The sequence below is a fragment of the Bubalus kerabau genome, chromosome 10, assembly GCF_029407905.1.
Source record: "Bubalus kerabau isolate K-KA32 ecotype Philippines breed swamp buffalo chromosome 10, PCC_UOA_SB_1v2, whole genome shotgun sequence".
Lineage (NCBI taxonomy): Eukaryota > Metazoa > Chordata > Mammalia > Artiodactyla > Bovidae > Bubalus > Bubalus kerabau.
Window position 1 is genome coordinate 49,505,439 of NC_073633.1, and position 20,229 is coordinate 49,525,667.

The 20,229-nt window shown below is 40.0% G+C and overlaps 1 long non-coding RNA gene across 2 annotated transcripts in view; it reads right to left on the bottom strand.

Annotated features, from left to right (window-relative positions):
• Window positions 1-1,082: 1,082 nt before the first annotated feature.
• LOC129621327 (uncharacterized) overlaps window positions 1,083-20,229 on the bottom strand; it is a 51,456-nt gene continuing 32,309 nt past the window's right edge. Inside the window, exons 3-5 of one of the 2 annotated variants that reach the window (XR_008699223.1) lie at window positions 14,059-14,216; window positions 6,365-6,444; window positions 1,083-1,154 (exon numbers count right to left, since the gene is read on the bottom strand). This is a non-coding gene — a long non-coding RNA (uncharacterized LOC129621327). Of the gene's footprint in view, window positions 1,155-3,629; window positions 4,441-6,364; window positions 6,445-14,058; window positions 14,217-20,229 lie in introns of those variants that run through there. The other variant, XR_008699222.1, reaches the window with a different exon arrangement.

Sequence of the window (20,229 nt, forward strand, 5' to 3'; positions counted from 1 at the left end):
ACTCTTAGCGACCCCATGGACTGCAGCCTACCAGGCTTCTCCGTCCATAGGATTTTCCAGGCAAAAGTACTGGAGACGGGGATTAAAATTCACTCCCATCATCCTGCATCGGCCTAACAGCAACAATGGATAATGTCTGAAGTGGAGGATATGCAGCAGCAGAGAACATAGGGGAAGAGTAAAAAACATGTCTTTGTCATTATGGGAAAAGAGATAAGAAACACTCCCATCTTCATGCGAGTAGAAGAGGAATTCAGAATTTTTAGTCTAGTCAAGGCTCAAATAGGCCCTCGATCTCAGAGACCCCAAGGGTAGCCCAGTTTTGGAGTTATGAGCTTGACAAGAATATGGACAAAATGGGAGGTGACAAGATCAAACGCAAACACCAAGATAAGTCCTTCAGCTTCTAAGCAACACTCCCGGGTCTCCCCACTGCAGTCTCCCCTTCTCCCCTCGTCTCTTGTGCCTTAACAGCGCTCCTTTCATGCTCTTTGCTTTGTTTTTACCATTTTAAGAGTGAGGGAACCACTTTTTAAAATGAATGCATTTTCATCCTAGCTGAAACGTGCCTGCTTTCCAGGCTTCCAAAGGCTTTTGCTCTTTCTCTTCTGAAAGAAGAGAGTTGTTGCCATCTTGTGGTGGAGGGCCGCCATAACAGCAGCGATGCACCCGCGGCACCCTGCCCGGTCCAGCACCAGGGTTACCGGCTCTGGAACGGGTTCTGAGTCAGGGGTGAAGTAGTCAAAGAGATGGTGGGGGCTGAACTGGTCATGAATAACATTGGACTAGGGTCCAGAGGGATTTGTCCTGATCTCCCAACCAATATGATTTTAGGCACCATTTTTTCCCTTAGTTGATAAATGAATTCTGATCTGTGATGGTTTTTTAAAAAATGACCTTGGTCAGTGGCAAGAGCACCAGACTGAGCTAAGACCTCTGGTATCTAATTGCTGCCCACACCCTTCCCCATCATACACTAGCCAGGCAAGCTAGCAACAAAGAACAGTGAAAAAGGAATCGAACCGGGGTCAGGAGCTTTCTGCTCAAGCACTGTTGCAATCTAGTGTGTTACCTTGGGGAAACCATGGCGCTGAGCGTCTTCCCCGTGTCAAGTGCTGCCAAGGAACTTTACCTGTTTCTTCCTCGTGGTCACCCTATGGGATAATGGGTCTACACATGAGGAAACCGGCTCAGCGAGAGGAAGTGAGCTGTCCAAAGCCACAGACCCAGGGAGTGATGAGTCAGGTGTGACTCCAAAGCATATGTCTTTTTTTTTTTTTTTGCTGTTTATTTTCTCTTCATGATTTTTGTCATGTGAGTGTAGGGGGTGGGAAGGTCACACAAAGACTAGATAGCTTGAATTTATTGTGTCCCTTGATGACAAAGGGAGGGCAATTTTCACCTGAGTGCTCTGCAGAGCTACAGATGCTGGGCTGTTGCTTTTTAACCCCTTGTGTGTTATTTCTCCCCAACTGACTTTGTTTATAAAGATGTTTTAAGAGGTTGAACCACCTTACCTTCAAAAATCACATCCTATGACTGCTGAAGGTAAAAGATAGGACCTCAAGAGAGAACCCTGTCTGCAGGATCAATAGGAAATGAAACTTTTTATAGAGAGGACAAGATGCTCTCCCTGACTGATATACTTGCTGCTTCTCTAAGGGCTGTTACTACAGGGCTTTGCCTGATACAACTCCCTGTGGGTGTGAGAGGCTTGTTGTTAGGGGCTCCATTTGATCCCCAAGGGAACTTGGGTTCAGAGAGATTAAGAAATGTGTTTGATGCTATGTATAAAATAGATAAATAACAAAGACTTATTGTATAAGCTCAGGGAACAAATCAATATCTTGTCATCTATTATGGAAAAAAAACTGAAAAAGAACAAATGTATGTATAATTGAATCACTTTGCTATACATCTGAAATTAATGTAACATGTAAATCAGCCATGGTTCAATTTAAAATGTTTTTACTTAAAAAAAGTTTAAAAGCAATGTGTTTGAGATCATTCAACTATGATTAGAAGTCAGACCTTTTAAAAAAACTTTATTGAAGTTTAATAGGCCTACAATAGACTGCACATATTTAAAGTAAAACAGTATATTTCCACATGAATAAAATGGTGAAGCCATCACCACAGTCAGGATAATAAACATGTCCATTATCCCCATGAATTTCCTTGGCCCCTTTGGAACCCCTCACCCTTCCTTACCCCCGCATTCCTCTCCACCCCCACACTGCCTTTTCCAGCAAAGTGCCTTCTGTCACTATCATTTTCATTTTATACAATATTGTATAAATGGAAGCATACAATATACACTGTCTTTTGTCTAGCTTTGTTCATGAAGCATGGTGTATCAGTAGTTCATTATTTTTTTCATAGTTAACTTTGGTTTAATACTAGTATGTTAAAAGTGAACTTTTTAAAAATTTATTTATAATTGAAGGATAATTGCTTTACAGTATTGTGTTGGTTTCTACCAAACATCAACATGAATCAGTCATAGGTTTACCCGTGTCCTCTCCCACCCATTATTTTTCATCGTTGAGGAATAATCCCTTATGTAGATATACCACACTCTATTTACCTATTTCCTTGGTCATGGGAATTTGGATTATTTCTATCTGGGAGCTATTATAATAGCTGTGAAGATTGATGTGCCAGTCCTTGTAGTGAACACAGGCTTTCATTTCTTTTAGGTAAATACTCGAAAATGGAATATCTGGGTTCTGTAATAGGTACATGTTTAACTTCTAAGAAGCAGGGAAACTCATTCCCAGAGTGGTTGTACATTTTACAGACCAGCAGTGTATGCAAGTTCCAGTTTCTCCACATCCTTGCCAACACTTGATATGGTCAGTCTTTCAATTTTATACATTCTGTCAAGTATATAGTAATATCTCACTGTGGCTTTGATTTGCATTTCCTTGATAACTAATGATAAGTATCTTTTCATTCATATATCTTCTTTAGTAAAGTGTCTATTCAAATCTTTTGCCCATTTAAAAAATTGGGTTGTTTGTCTCTCAAGAGTCACAGCCCTTTTTTTCCTAGTGATTGAATTTTGAAAACCATTGTTTTATTTATTTTTTATATCTTTAGGCAGGAATTGTAACTCTAGTCTCTGTTATTTCATCTTGACTGGAAGTGGCAGACTAATAAACCAAGGTCTTGAGCTTTGATTTTTTTTAAGAAGCCTGATATAAGAGAAAGTGGATACAACCTCACCTTTACAAAAAAAGATTTCATGAATAATTGTTTCTCTCCTTATTACTACCTCCAGTAAATGCTTAAACCCCATCCCTCACTCCCTGATGAGAGGTTACTAAATGTAAATTTTTAAATTCCCAAGTTTTGATTCTCATACGTTAAATCTATTACTTTGGTTCAGTTTTTCATTAAGGAAAGTCACAAAAAAATCTCATGTCGAGTTTATTCATTTGAAGGTGATAGAAAAGGAGCTGTTTCCTCTATAGTTCTGATATTTTGTTGATTTCCTAGTATAGAGGATACAAGCCATTTAGTGCGAAAAGGACTAGTGCTTTTCACACTAAAAGGACTATTTAATTTCTGATAAATTTTATCTTGTCCCCAAGCAGAAAGCAGGATCCAGAACTGTGAGACATTGGTGGTTCAAAACAGAAATACTAATGATTTACTGTATATATTGGGCTTTCCCTACCATCATAGGGAAAAACCCAAACGAATTTTTTGGCCAACCAAATATTTAGCTCGATTTCATTAACCTTTTGGAAACAAACCTGTTAGGAAAGCTAATCTAATGTCATCCATTAAATAAGAAAAATAGAAATTAGATCATTAAAGTGAATGTGGCTGGTGCCAAGGTGAACATAATGAAAAATGCATTATTTCTCTTCCTTATTTCAAACCAGTCCTTTAATTAAGGTTTCTTACACCAACAAAACTAATTTCACAAGTTTGTACAGCCAGCATATTTCAATTTACACTTCTAGAAAGTGGTCCCTTTGCATTATAGGGAATTTATTTTTATCATCTAGGAAGGAAATGAGGCCTAAGGGCAAGAGAGACACCTTAGTATGGTGGGGTGGCAGCTGTCCTCAGCCTGGGCAGGCACAGAACATAACATTTTCAGTTCCTTCGACCCAATTTATTATTATCTATTTTTTACATCAACAGCCACTCTAAGAAATATTATTGACAGTATCAGGCTGGTGCTGGATTTTATCGCTCCTTGAACGTGTTGATGAAAGCAGAACCCGGAGTACCTGTCACATTTCTAGTTGCTGGCTTCTGTAAAGATGGAGTGGCTGAAATTCAATAACTGTTCAGAATATTAATTTAAGCTTCAACCTGACAGCCAGTGATCACTAGAACATATAGTACTGACCCAGCTGCTCAGCTCTCCTAGAAATGACTTAATTACACAGTTGGAATGGTTGCTGGAGCCAGCCAAAGATGCTGGGAAAAGAAAAAAAAAGGAAAAATAAGGCAGGATTAATTCGTGGTCTGACTCATTAAGACCTCCTGATGTCTTCCTCTGCCAAGCCACTGAGCCTTCACTTTTTAGAAAACAATCACATACTTCCAGGTACTCTTTCCGGTTTCCATGATTTTGCTGAAATTGTAACACCCACCCCCAGAAATCGTTAAAAGCTCTGAAGCATGTAATTTGTTCCGAGTAGGAAAAACCTTCCCAAGGAGCCCAGTGATGGTGCACAGGTGGTGTTAAACAATGACTACACACGCCCAGGGTACGGGTCACACTTCCCCCATCCTCCTCTCCCCTTCTTCTCTCGTCTTGTTTCTTCCGCCTTCATTCCATTTTCCTTTTCACCCTCTGGCTGCTGGAGTGAGAGGCTGAAGATAGGGTGTCAGAGACGTAGCCAGATCGGAAGCTTCTGTCAACAAACTTACTGAGTGATCTACATACATCACTCATTTAATCTTGACAAGAACCTTAGGAGGAAGCACTTCTCTCCATTATGCAGGTAGAAGAACTGGGGCTTAAAGAGGTTATGTCATTTCTGTAAGGCCATTATATGGGGGATTACACCATTTCTTTCAGTTTTAAAACCTCTCTGCTCTGCTCTGTAATGTTGAGGCTGGGACTCTGAAAACCACGTCTCTGCTTTGTCCGTGGCTCTTAGTCATCATATGAGAAGGACAGGCTTAGGCTGGATGAGAAAGAAGGGGCTTTCTTCTTCTTGTTCGCTCCCCGGTACTGTCAGCATCACCCCAGTGATGTTTTTTTCGCTTTAGCAGCAGTAATTTCCCACATTCCTAGAGCCAGCCCCTAGGAAGTACCGGCATCAGTTAACCAAGCACCCTCTTCCCAGAGGTCTGGGTCCCAGTTATAAAGAGCCCTACTTGGAGCTTCCAAGTTCTGATAACCTTATTCTTTTCTGTTTGTGCCACTAGCCTGGGTGCAGGAGCTGCTTCCTAAAGTTTCTCTCTGGTGCTCCAGTGTCTCCTTTAACCTTTTCAGGTCTCTGATGATACCCTTTTAACCAATCCCCTCTATTAAACTCTTTTCTGTTAAAATTACTAGTTTGGTTTCTGACTAATACACATAGGAACAGTGAGATTCAAAGCCAACTATGTCTGCCTCCAAATGCAGCCCCTTGGTTTTTGTTCTGTGCTCTTTCCCCTACTTCCACCCCTATTTGCAACCTGGTGACAAGGATTCTTCTTTTGACCAAACTTTACTCAGGCTCCTGAACCTTCTCCTCGGCCACCGTGCACTGCCTTGGTAGTTTTACCAAGAACCTGCTAAGTCAGTGTAACCAGATTCCTGCCCCGCTTGATATCTGGTCAGTTCCCTCATCTTCCACCACCTCCCAAATGATGTCAGATCACCCTGGCCTGCTGTCAGCAAGAATCCTGTTAGATAAGTTTAGCCACAACCCCCTTTATCCCTAAGGTTCCCTCTTAATAATTTTCCATCCACTTACAACCCCTCGCACACCCTGTCCTTGGCTACATATCTCCCTTGCCTTGAGCCCAGTCCTTCTCCCCCACTGTAAAATCCCTTCGCCATGGTCCCTCTACTCTCTTGATGGTTCTGCATATAAAGTCTGCCTTACCGTCTTTAACAAGTGCCATTAAATATTTGAACATTAACACTGACAGCCAAAAATCACTTTGAGTCAAGTATAACTAAGAGCTCAAGTTACAGTCTTTCAGTACATTTTGGGAGGAAAGTCCTAAATGTTGCACTGATGATTGAACATTCCACCCAGGGTTAAATGGTTTGGAAAGCACCTGGTTTACCATAAATGAATATAATAGCCTCAGCTAAATAAGATGGAGTGCTGATTAATATGTTCCTAAAAAGATCACAGAATTGACACATTTGCAAGTCATAGCAATAATAGGAACTTACCAGCCCTCTGAGTTTCAAACTGGAAATCTCATTTATAACAGCAGAACGCATGACCTTGTCTTGCTGATAATTTCATTTTACTGAGGAAGAGGAAGAAACAAAAGGAACTTTTCTTGTAGATTTAATTCTGACCTCCCAGGAAGAACTGCTTATTGAAGCAGGAATACAGGAGCCCAGGAGACTAGGAATCAGAGAGTATCTTTCACATGGGGGATTAAAATGCCCAAGGAAAGCAGTTTGGAGAGGCTCTGACGTAAGTCCTAAATGTCAGTATACAGCTCTCAAAAGCTGAGAGGAAAGTGTAGTCTAAGCCCATAACTAGACAATTGAAAATGGAAAATGAGAAATGGCAAGATCTCAAAAATAATATTCTGAGAATGTAAGAGTGTGGCTCTTGATGAAGAGTGAAGGGGATTGACCAGTGTGACTGCACAGAGAGCTGTTTGAGGGCTTAACTTATTAAAGGGCAAAAGATGGAAGAAGTATACAGCTGATGATCTGTGAATGCCTCTTTGTTTCAGGTACTGTCTAAAGATGAGCAACCCAGGTCCAGGAAGGACAACAACAACAACAAAAACAACCTACCTGTAAATATATAAGGATGACAAGTAAGTACAATAATGTTACATGTGTGCACTGAAACACCTGAAACTGACAATTCTACCATTTTGACCTACAAGAACAGCAGTTTTGTATAGCGGCAGCTGCAGTACTGTGAGGACGATGAGATTCTACATAAAGCTGTGAGAAAAGGCCTCTCAGAGAAGCTGGCGTATGAGCAGAAACCTGGACACAGTGAGACAATGAGCTGTGTAAAAACTGTGGGGAGAGCATTCCAGACTTAGGGGCAGGCAGTTACAAGATTTTGAGGTGAGGATGTTGGGCCTTTGGCAGGAATATCCAGAGGCCCAGTGTAGAGAAAATAGGGGTGTGGGAGCAAAGAACAGTAAGAGATAAGATGTCAGTGGCAGGCAGACATGGAGAGAGTTCACATAGGGTCTTACATGACCTATAGGCCATGACAAAGACTTCAGGTCTGGTTCTGGGAATAAAATGAGAAGCTCTTAAAAGTATGAGAACAGAGGTGATGTGATCTGATTAATATTTTTTTAAAGCTCAGTCTTGGGAACCCTACAGAGATTTTCCTATAGAGGGACAAAAATGGAAGCAGAGTGCCTACTGAGAAGGTCATTGCAGGAAGCCAGGAAGGAGCTGATGGTCACAGAGGAAGGTTGTTAGGAGTGAAGGAGGCGAGATGTGGTCAGCCTTAAGATGTATTTTGAAAGTAGAGGTGGCAGGATTTGCAGATGGAATTAGACCTAACAGTTGAGGGTGAGGAGTCAAAGACTACAGTAAGAACTTTGACCTGAGCTACTGGATAAATGATAGTCATTTACTGAACTAGGAAAGAAAGAAGGTGAACATTTACTTGGGTATAAAAAGATAAGGCATTTGATTTTAGGAATGTTCAATGCAGCATTCTTCTCAGACAAGCAATCTGAAGCACTCTATTGGCAGTTGGATAAACTAATTTACAGTTTTAAGAAAAGGACAAGATGAGATATACATTTGGGAGTTATTGGCCTACAGGTTTATTTACTGCACAGGCCTGGTAGAAATCACCTAGGGAATGAAGATAAATAGACCAGAGAAGAGGTCTAAGAGTGCCAGGGACCCCAACATGCAGAGGCTGTGAGGAAGCAGTCCAGCACAAAAGCCCTGTTTGGAGAAAGGTCTCTCCAGAAGACACAGGGAAGCTAGAGAAAAGGGGAATCCTCAGGCTCCAAAAGTTCAAATAAATGTGAGCGCTCAACTCCACAGAGATACTCCCCACTGTGAGATAAACCCCTATGCTACCGCCACTTCTCCCCAAACCCAAGTGACAAAAGTCATATCTATACATCAAATAAGCCAGTCTGTCAGCCCGGATATGTCGGGCATTAAAAAACCCTCTGGACTTTCCCACGGTCACAACAATTATAACTAATGAATATACATCCAAATGCAGGTCACCTTCTCAAAGTTTTTCAGAAAGCAGCTCCCTGCTGAGGGTGTGAAAGGCTTGAGTACAAGGAAACCCAGCAGACATATCCTCAGACACGCATTGGCAAAAATAAGAGACAAATGATTAAATTAATTAGAAAACCAGACGAGGGAGGAAATAGGAGAATTCAACTAGACTGTCAAAGATGAAGTAAATTGCAAATAAAGAGCCAGCCTGGGCAGTGCTGTTTGGAGACCACCTCTAGAATAAACCCACAGAAAAGCCCTCCAGAAGAGATCAGATCTCTGTCACTTAGGGCAATTAAGCGTGTCACCAGGACTTGCCCCTCTGGCTACAGAGCTGAGCAGGGGGAGCTACCTGCCCATCCCAACCTGCCTCAGACACCCAGAAGAATAAGAGGCCTGCAGCAAGAGAGGAGCCAGGTAGGTACAGATAGCAAGAGAAGGGCCAGTCAAGGTGCCATTCAAAACTGCCTCTTGACTCAGGGTGCTTCCATCAGTTGCAAATTAATGTTTCCATTCTAAATACCTATGTAGGTAGATAGATAGACAGACAGACAAATGCTAGCCTCGGGGTCATGTCGTTGTTTAGTTGCTAATTCATGTCCGACTCTTTGTGACCCCATGAACTGCAACACACCAGGCTTCCCTGTCCTTCTCGATCTCCTGGAATTTGCTTAAGCTCATGTCCATTGAGTCGGTGATGCCAACCAACCACATGGGATGTGTACAAAAGATATTCAGAGTTGATAGATTTAAAATACAAATAAAATACAGTATTTACCTTGTGTATTGCTGATGGGAATGTAAAACAGTATAGCCCTGTAGAAAACACCATGGCAGTTTCTCAAAAAAAATCAGATACAGTATTACCATAGGACTCGGGAATTCCACTTCTGGGATTCTTTTCACTTCTGTATTTCCACTTCACTGTTCTCAATAGCCAAAAGGTAGAAGCAAAATAAATGTCCATCAACAAGTGAATGGATTTTAAAATGTGGTATACACATTCGACTCTGTGTAACCCCATGGACTGTACAGTCCATGGAATTCTCTAGGCCAGAATACTGGAGTGGGTAGCCTTTCCCTTCTCCAGGGGATCTTCCCAACCCAGGGATCAAACCCACGTCTCTCACATTGCAGACAGATTCTTTACCAACTGAGCTATCAGGGAAGTGTATACACATACAGTGGAATATTATTCAGGAAAGTAAAAGGAATAATAAAAAATTTAAAAAGGAAAGAAATTCTCACACATGCTACAACAGGGGTGAAACTTGAAGACACCATGCTAAGTGAATTCAGCCAGCTACAGAACACTGTATGATTCCATTTATATGAGGCACCTAGAGTACTCAGATTCAGAGACAGAAAGTAGAACAGTGATTGCCAGAATGTAGAGTGATGGGATAAGGAGATATTAGGGAGCTACTGTTTCACAGGAATAGAGGTTTAGTTCAGGAAGATGAAAGAATTCTGGAGCTGGATGGTGGTGATGGTCACACAGCAGGATGAATGTACTTAATGCCACTGAGTCATACACTTAAAAATGATTAAAATGGTAAAAACAAAATTATAGTATTCTAAGAGTATAACCTTAAAAAATGATTATTCATTAGGCAAAGGTATATCAAACAATTATTAAAATTGCTTGGTTGGAAACAAAAATCCCATTGTTAATATTTGAAGAAGACATCTTTTAAAAATATGCAGTAGTATGTGTGTGCAAAAAATGGCATGTATGTGTTGACACATAATTTTTGTGTGCATTGCCTTTAAGACTATTTCTTCTCTTTGTGTGAGCGCTATAAATGTATCAATGAAAAATTACAGATTTCAGTATGATTCTGATAGCTAGGGGACAGGTATGCTAGGGGGAAAAAACTGGACTTTAAATAATTAAGCCAAAATGATCATGTTAATTAACTTATATCCTTAATCACTGATTTCTCCCCTGACTTTTGGGGAAGAAATAGTTTTTGTCTCAAAAGCAGGCTTTAGTGACCTAACCGTTTGAAAAGCAACTAGAGATAATGAGGCAAGGATATTTAAATGGAAACATGCCAGCAATTACTAGTTAATTGAAAGCTTTTATGATTTTGGCCTGAACTCAGTCCCTTTTCCTGCTGGGCTATAATGTGGGCAGGGGAAAAGTAGCAGCATTGTTTCTCTTTTTAAGTGAAAGTATCCACGAAGTAATTTTGAAGCTTTCATTGACTTAAAAAGGTAAAGTCAGTAAAAGCAAACACTCTAAGGATTTAAAAATCTGTCCTATTTCAGTTGAAGGATTTTCTTTTCCTTCTTTTCAAACTGAGATATAATTGGCATGTAACATTGTATTAGTTTAAGACGTACAGTGCAGTGAGTCAATATAGGTATAAATATACTGTGAAATGGTCACCACAATAAGTCGAATTAACATCCATCACCACACATAGTTACATGTTTTTTCTTGCGATGGGGACTTTTACAATCTACTCCCTTAGCAACATTCAAATACACAATTCAGTATTTTTAGCTGTAGTCACCCTGTTATACCTTCTACCCCTAGAACTTTTTTATAACTGGAGATTTGTATCTTTTGACCTCCTTCATCTATTTCTCCTCCCCACGCCCATCTCTGGCAACCACTAATCTGTTCTCCGTGTCTATGAGTTTATCATTCTGTGTAAGCTTTCTGAGTAGGAAAATAACCTTGTATTCTGTAATCTTGTATGCATTCACTAAAAAATCTTTATATGCATTTTATTACATTTCAAATTAATCTAATCTGCCAAAAGAAAGCCTTTTGAGCAGGATTTGCTTTGCCTAGTAGGTTATACTTCTATATTTTAAGTTTCTGAAGGAAAAAAATCCTTTATTTTATATCTTTAGTGCCCTAACAACTGATCATTTAAATATAATACTCCTGATTTTAAAAAAGGAACCAAGGTTGAATTAACACAGGCTCAAAAATAAAATAAAAGAATGTTACCCTAAAAATTCAGATGTTATAAAGACTCCCTAGGGGTCAGGATAGGAAGAAAGAGGAAGTCTTTATACAGCAAGGAAAACAAAGAAGAATGGAAAATAGAATACCACACGATGGATAGGGCATTGACATTTTACAAAAAGTGATATCTAAATAGCCAAGTGCTACATGAAAAGATGTTCAATTACATTCATCATAAGGAAAATACAAACTGAAACCACATGGCAATACCACAATATACCCACCATTATGGCTAAAAAGAAAAATATGGAAAATATCAAGTGTTGGTGATAATGTGGAGCAAATGGAACTCTTTGACATTAATGGAGGGTGTGTAAGTTGGCACAACCAATTTGGAAACCTGTTTGGCATTATATACTAAAATGAAACATTTGCTTACTTATGACCCAGATATTCCACTCCTCGGAGCCAACAGCAATGCATGCATGTGTTGCACATGTTCCCCAAAAGATATTTTAAAAAAGGTTTATAACAGCACTATTTGAGGTGGCTCCCATAGAAACTGTTCAAATGTTCATCAGCAGTGGGATGAAGAGTGTGGTATATTTATATACTGTGATGAGAGTATATAATGAGATCCCTCACTCTCAATGCTGTTTCCACTGTTTCCCCATCTATTTCCCATGAAGTGATGGGACCGGATGCAATCATTTAGGGGACTCCAAAATCACTGCAGACGGTGACTGTAGCCATCTACAGTAATGAGAGTGAGGGATCTACCAGTTAATAAACAACAATATGAGTGAATCCATAAATATAACATTGAGTGGCAGAAACCAGACACAAATGAGCACACCCTATATGATTCAGTTCAGTCGCTCAGTCGTGTCCGACTCTTTGCAACCCCATGGAAAGCAGCACGCCAGGCCTCCCTGTCCACCACCAACTCCCAGAGTTTACTCAAACTCATGTCCATCAAGTCAGTGATGCCATCCAACCATCCCATCCTCTGTTGTCCCCTTCTCCTCCTGCCTTCAATCTTTCCCAGCATCAGTGAGCCAGTTCTTCACATCAGGTGGCCAAAGTATTGGTGTTTCAGCTTCAGCATCAGTCCTTCCAGTGAACACCCAGGACTGATTTCCTTTAGGATAGACTGCTTGGATCTCCTTGCAGTCCAAGGGACTCTCAAGAGTCTTCTCCAACACCACAGTTCAAAAGCATCAATTCTTCAGTGCTCAACTTTCTTTACAGTCCAACTTTCACATCCATACCTGACTACTGGAAAAACCATAGCTTTGACTAGACGGACGTTTGTTGGCAAAGTAATGTCTCTGTTTTTAATATGCTGTCTAGGTTGGTCATAACTTTTCTTCCCAGGAGCAAGCATCTTTTTTATTTCACGGCTACAGTCACCATCTGCAGTGATTTTGGAGCCCCCTAAATGATTGCATTTATTTAAATGATATTGTTAACGCTAATCTACACTGCTGGCTTCCCTGGTGAACAGTGGTAAAGTATCTGCCTGCCAATGAAGGAGATGCAGGTTTGATCCCTGGGTCAGGAAGATCCCTGGAGAAGGAAATGGCAACCCACTCTAGTATTCTTGCCTGAGAAATCCCATGGACAGAGGAGCCTACCAGGCTATAGTCCGTGGAGTCGCAAAAGAATAGACACAACTTAGCGACTAAAAAACAACAACAAAATACACTCTATGCTGTTAAAAGTTACTAGAATGACTCTTGGTTGGGGTCAAGAGACTGAAAGGGAGTGCCAGCGGATTTCTGGTTCCAGACATGGCCATGTCTCATTCTAGGTGCTAGCTGCGTAGACATAATCAGGTTTTTAAAGTTCATCAAGTTACACTTATGTGCACTCTCCTGTATATATGTTATAGTTTCAAAAAATGTTTGAAAAATAAGGACAGAATGAAAAAATGACACTACTAACAGGAAAACATAGAAATGCATTCCATAACAGGGGCTCTTCTTGCCAAGGCTGCCTGCCCTTAAGATTCCCATGGTGCCCTGGGGTGGGGGGGGGGGGGTTTGTTTTCCTTTTCTGAAAGCTGGTGCTGCTCTTGGATAGCACCAACCAGTAGATCACAGACTCTGCACTGTTTGGATTTAATTTCTAGACATCTGAACTAGAAGTCAAGAAGGAAAGGAGAAAGAAGGGCAAAGAAAAGCATGACACCACACTTTCCCAAGAAGTTTCCATTATGGATTCTGTTCATAAATCGTATTAGTCAGCCTACAACCTAAAATGCAGCTATAAATGCTCGTTTATGCAATGTGGAGATTCTCCCTCCCATTCTGGGTAGCACTGTAATTCAAATACAGGATTTGGTGTGATACTGTGTAGTACAGTGTCAAATTTCATAGGAGTATATACAGTCATGTGTATAAATGGGTAAATATGTACAAACGGGTTGGAAAGTTACCTATGTGTGTAACAATATTATAAAACCAAAGGGAGGGAACTAGAGCAGGTATTGATACACTGAAAGTATCCACATGAGCTAATACTCTAGGCAGCTTCTCATCCTGAACACTCCTGACATTTGGAGCCAGATAATTCTCTGTGGTGATGACTGTCCTCTGTATTGGAGAATATTTGGCAGCATCCCTGGCCTCTATGCATTAGATGCCAGTAGTAAACCACCCCTCATCCCCCAACCTCCCCACCAGAAGCCTCAGTCAAGTCATGTAGAGTAAAAATGTTCCTGGGTAAATGCCTCCTGGGGGACAAATTCACTCACACTGAGAACCATGCTCTATGGTACATTGCTGCTGCGTTGCTATCGTTCCCGCAGTCAAAAGTCATGGTCACGCCTGAGTGCAGCATTGACTCCACATTCTGACTCGTCTCATTATTTTCCACCGAAAGGAGCCAGAGTCCCTTGGAGGATGTTGGAACCTGTATTAGAAGGAAAGCAAGATAGACTGAAAACATTTTGAAACTGTCAGAAAGAAAGAATACTTTTGGAAAGTTCTAGACCAGCATTTGAAAAAAAAAAAAAAGGATTGTCACTGTTACAGCAGGAAAATCTAAACAAATTTACAATAATAATTACTAGTGATAATAGTGGTAAAGTCAGCTGGAATAAGTTATGTCTGTCAAAAGCATTATGATTCAAAAATGAGCAGGTAATATAAAATGTATATTAGGGAGTTTGTGGTATACACGAGTTTCCAATATTACCACTTGCCCCAAACTATTAATCCACTTAAACTACTAAAACTTCTGCTCTAATTTTAGAGAGTATCCATTATAACAGCCACAAATTGTAAATAGAAATAGGATGGAAAACATTTTTAGGGTTGCTTCAGATGGTGAAGAATCCACCTGCAAAGCCAGGATTAATCCCTGGGTTAGGAAGATTCCCTGGAGGAGGGCATGGCAACCCACTCCAGTATTCTTGCCTGGAGAATCCCCCTGGACAGAGGAGCCTAGAGGGCTACAGTCCACAGGGTCACAAAGAGTCGGACACAACTGAGTGACTAAGCACAAGCACAAATCAAATCTTACAATTTTGAGTTGCTGATGAGTCATAAGTGGGGGATTACTAGGACATATGTTGACTATTCAGAATAGAAGTGAAGTTTGGAGGGCAGAAACTGCCATAGCCATTTTGCGGCCATGAAGGTAATAGGCATGATGATAAAGAAAAAAACAAAAGATATGAAAAACCAAGACTGAGAGTTTAAATCTCTAGATCTTACTGTACCTGAAAGCCAGAGGTAAATTTGGACTATTTAGTTATATGTGTTAATTTTCTCCAAGTTTTCTTTTTAAAATTTAAGCCAGTATGCAAAGAGTTTTTGATCACTTGCAACATAAAGATCCTAACAAATACAATACCTTCAGGAAAATTTTAGAAGGATATACATAAAACGTGAAGCTCAACAATAGAGTTGCCTCTATGGAGAGTCACTGGGAGTCTAGCTTAGGAGGAAGACTTATTTTCCATGTGTAAGTAAGTAAACTATTTTTATTTTTTGTTTGCTTTTTACTATGTGTGTAAATTTTTTAATATTAGAAAAGAAGTAGGTTAAACTTGTAATAAACAAGTCTTGAATCTGTGGTTGCCTAACTTAAGGCTAGTTGCATCCAGATCACCTCCATGTGAACACAGTCACTCAGTCGTGTCCATACAGTTCCCATGGACTATAACCTTTCAGGCTCCTCTGTCCATGGGTTTTCTTGGCGAGAATACTGAGTGGGTTGTCATTTCCTTCTGCATCCAAGTCACTTCCAGGAACTAGCTTAAATCACAGGTTCTCCTTTGGACAATCTGATTCAGTAGGTCTGGGGTAGGAACCAAGACCTACAACTTTTAAATTTCTCCATCTGATTCTGAAAGCCAGCCACCTTAGACCGTCATTCTAGTGTGTGGTTCTCAGCCCTGGCTGCACATTAGAATAGCCTGGGAGAACTTCCAAAAGTACCAATGCATGAATCCTGCCTTAGGAGAATCACACAAGACTCTCTGGGATGGTACCTTATAATGCTCCTCTTAGTCACTCAGTCATGTCTGACTCTTTGTGACCCCATGGACTGTAGCCCTCCAGGCTCCTCTGTCTATGGGATTCTCCAGGCAAGAATACTGGAGTGGGTTGCCACACCCTCCTTCAGAGGATCTTCCCAACCCAGAGATCGAACCCGGGTCTCCCACATTGCAGGTGGATTCTTTTCCATCTGAGCCACTAGGGAAGCCCATACTGCTCCCTAAGCATAATTTTTAAAATTGGAGAAGACATAGAGCAACTTGAACCCTCATACACTGCTAGTAGGAATGTAAATTAATATAGCCATTTTGGGAAATGTTGGACAGTATTTACTAAATATAAGTATATGCTTTCCTTATGACCCAGGAATTCCACTCCTATGTATATGCCCAAGAGAATTTGACAGCAAAAGACACGTACATATTTATTCACAGAAGTTCTTTTCATAAAAGCCCCAAACTGGAAACAATGCAAATGTTCGTCAATAGTAGAATGAAATTCCAGAATCAAGACACAAAGACTTAATTTTTTTAATGGTATTTTTCTGAAGTATAGTTGATTTACAATGTTGTGTTAGTTTCTGGTATACAGCAAAGTGATCCAATATAGATGTAGATATAAATATAAATATTCTTTGTCATATTACTTTGTCATGTTATTTTCCATTATGGTTTATTATAAACTATTTAATATAATTCCATATGCTATACGGGCTTCCCTTGTGGCTCCACTGGTAACAGAATCCGCCTGCAATGTGGGAGACCAGGGTTTGATCCCTGGGTTGGGAAGATCCCCTGGAGAAGGAAAAGGCTACGCACTCCAGTATTCTGGCCAGGAGAATCCCATTTCACTTTCACTTCCTATGCTATACAATAGGACCTTGTTGTTTATCCGTTCTGTGTATAATAATTTGCATCTGATAATCCCAAACTCCCATTACAACCTTCCCCCTTGATTGTCCCCCCACCCGCCGCTATGAGAAATAACAAGTCTATTCTCTCTGTCTGCATGTTTCTGTTTCATAAATAACTTCATTTGTGTCATAGTGTAGATTCCACATGTAAGTGCTATCACGTGGTATTTGTTGCTCTCTTTCTGACCTGCTTCACTTAGTATTATAATCTCTGGGTCCATCCATGTCGCTGCAAATGGCATCATTTCATTCTTTCTATGGCTCAGTAAACTATTCCATTGTATATATGGACCACATCTTCTTTATCCATTCATCTGTCTGTGGACATTTAGGTTGTTTCTGTATCTTGGCAATTGGAAATAGTGCTGCTATGAACATAGGGGTACATTATCTTTCTAAATTATAGTTTTGTCTGTATTTATGCCCAGGAGTGGAATTGTTGGATCATATGGCAACTCTATTTTTAATTTCTTGAGGACCCTCCATTCTGTTTACCACAGTGGCTGTACCAATTTACATTCGCAGCAACAGTGCAGGAGGGTTTTCTTTTCTCCACACCCCCTCCAGCATATGTATGTTATTTGTAGACGTTTTAATGATGGCCACTCTGACCTGTATGAAGCAGAACCTCATTGTAATATTGATTTGCATTTCTCTAATAATTAGTGATGTTGAGCATCTTTTCATATATTTATTGGCCATCTGTATGTCTTCTTTGGAAACCTGTCTATTTAGGTCTTCTGTCCTATTTTTTATTGGGTTATTTGTTTTTTATGAGCTATTTATATATTTTGGAAATTAAGTTCTTGTCAGTTGCATCATTTCCAATTATTTTCTCCCAGACTGTAGGTTGTCTGTTTTGCTTATGGTTTCCTTTGCTGTGCAAAAGCTTTATAAGTTTGATTAGGTCTCATGTGTTTATTTTTGCTTTTATTCCTATTGCCTTGGTAGCCTGACCTAGGAAAACATAGATATGATTTATATCAGAGAATGGTTTGCCTATGTTCTCTTCTAGGAGTTTTATGGCATCATTTTATATTGAAGTAAGAAAGACTTAATTTTAAATAAATGTTTAACTATTTGTATGTATTATATATAGCAAATACATTGTACAAAATCAAGAGCTACAAAGAGTTGGATATAGATAGTTTGAATTTCTGTCTCATTCCTGCCTAATAGTCACTCAGCTTCCCTTCCCAGAGCAATTGTTAAATTTCTTCCAGCAATATTCCATGCATATATAAACAGATCCATTTGTTTTACCCTGAAAATAAGTCAAGTGGTAGAATAAACAAATTGTGATATGGTCATATGTTAGAATGTTAGAATATTACACAGCATATATAGTATATATTATATACACTATAAAAGTACACAGAGAAGGCAATGGCACCCCACTCCAGTACTCTTGTCTGGAAAATCCCATGGATGGAGGAGGCTGGTGGGCTGCAGTCCATGTGGTTGCTAAGAGTCGGACACAACTGAGCAACTTCACTTTCACTTTTCACTTTCATGCCTTGGAGAAGGAAATGGCAACCCACTCCAGTGTTCTTGCCTGGAGAATCCCAGGGACGGGGGAGCCTGGTGGGCTGCTGTCTATGGGGTCGCAAAGAGTTGGACACAACTGAAGCGACTTAGCAGCAGCATAAAAGTACAAACTATATATACAACATTGATGAATCACATAATTATCTTTAGTTTAAAAAAGGTGCATAAGAGTGTATATTGTATGATCTTATTTATATAAAGTTTATGAGTGGGCAAAATTATCCATGGTGATAGAAGTCAGGAGAGCAGTTATCCCTGGGGAGGCTTTCAGGATGCTAGAAATACTCTGTATCTTATCTGACAGTGTACACAGGTAGATGCCATTATAAAAATTCATTAAACTTTCCACTTAAGATTAGTGTACTTCATGGAGAATATGTCATATTTCAATAAAAAGTAAAAATAAAAACAGGAGAAAAATCTCTAATGGCAACCCACTCCAGTATTCTTGCCTGGAAATCCCTATGGATTGAGGAGCCTGGTGGGCTGCAGTCCATGGGGTCAGAAAGAATAAGACACGACTGAGCAACTGAACAACAACGTGCAGCCAGAACTGAAAACCAGTGTTTTGTAGCCTCCAGCCTCAAAGCAGCATTTAACAAATGGGTCATGTTCTGCTTTGCTCATGGAATTTACTTTGTACTTCTTATTTCTCTGAGATCCTTCCTTCATTCAACCCCACTGAAACTTGCCTTCTTGTGTATTAATCCCCACTGGCCTAAGGCTTAGTAAGGAGGAGTGAATTAAATGCTGAAATGTCAAACTACTTCTCTAAACTTATATTTTGAATTATAAGAATTTCTTGTACAGTGATACCACTGAAAGAGAAAACTGAAACCCAAAATTTATCTGGATGTTCTCCTCTTCTGCGGTTATTTTCTAAACTGCAGTGTGGATGATGTTTCCTTTTAAATGTTGTACAGTGAAGAGATTTGTTAGCAACATTGGCTGATCAAATGCAATTGATCTTGAACTATCTATAGCTGATTTCAAATTATGCTCACAGCTATCTGACTAGGATGCCAATTTCATTAACAGCATTACAACCCCAGCTCCAGCACATTCTTGATAAAGTGCTGTATTTCAGGAGGAAGCCAGTGTGGGGCTGCTGTTCCTTGCTGTTCTTAATTCTGCCCAGTGTCAATATCTGACAAGAAAACAAGTAGTCACATTTTACCTTCCAATTAAAGATGCCTGTCCAGTTCCTGGAATGAACTGAGACCCTGTTCAAGATGGGGATTATGAAATTCTTAAGACCTCCCTTTTAAGGTTGGAATCTTTTTTTCCAAGTAGTGGGTTCATCACTCACCTTACTCTTCCTTTATTTCAACAATAGCTATAGCAGCTACTCTGTATAAAGCACTGTGGTCAGAGTACAAAGCAAGAAAGGCCCAGCCTTAACCCTCATGTGGTTCATCAGGGTCATGTGACATGTGCAAAAGCAATCTTACTATGACACAGACTAGGCAAGTGTTAAAACAAACAATAACAAAAAAGTACTTCAAATCAAGTGCCCTGTGGGTTCAGATGTGGCTGAGATCACTTCAGTTTAGGAGGAAATGGCCAGAAGCCCCTCTTGCCAGGCTCTGCCTCATGCTCCATCTAAACAAAGAGTAGAGGGCAAAAATAGCTGAAGAGCCATCCAAACCCCATGGAACCTCTTGAAAAATGTCGAAGAGAATACAAAAGATTGACTAGGGTAATTCCAGTGCCCCTCTCCATTTATATTTCTGACACTTTCTGACTCCAAGAGCCAAGCAAGCAAAAGGATGGAGAGTGAAACAGGCTGAGCCAACACTGTGCTAATTACTCTTCTCCTGTAACAGATGGCTTATGTCATCTTCTACCATAAACCTTTGATATTATTGCTCCTCCTTCCTCTCTACCCATCAAAATAATAAAAACACTAACAACTACCACTTGGATGATACTAATGATATGGTTAGTCCCAGTATTTTAT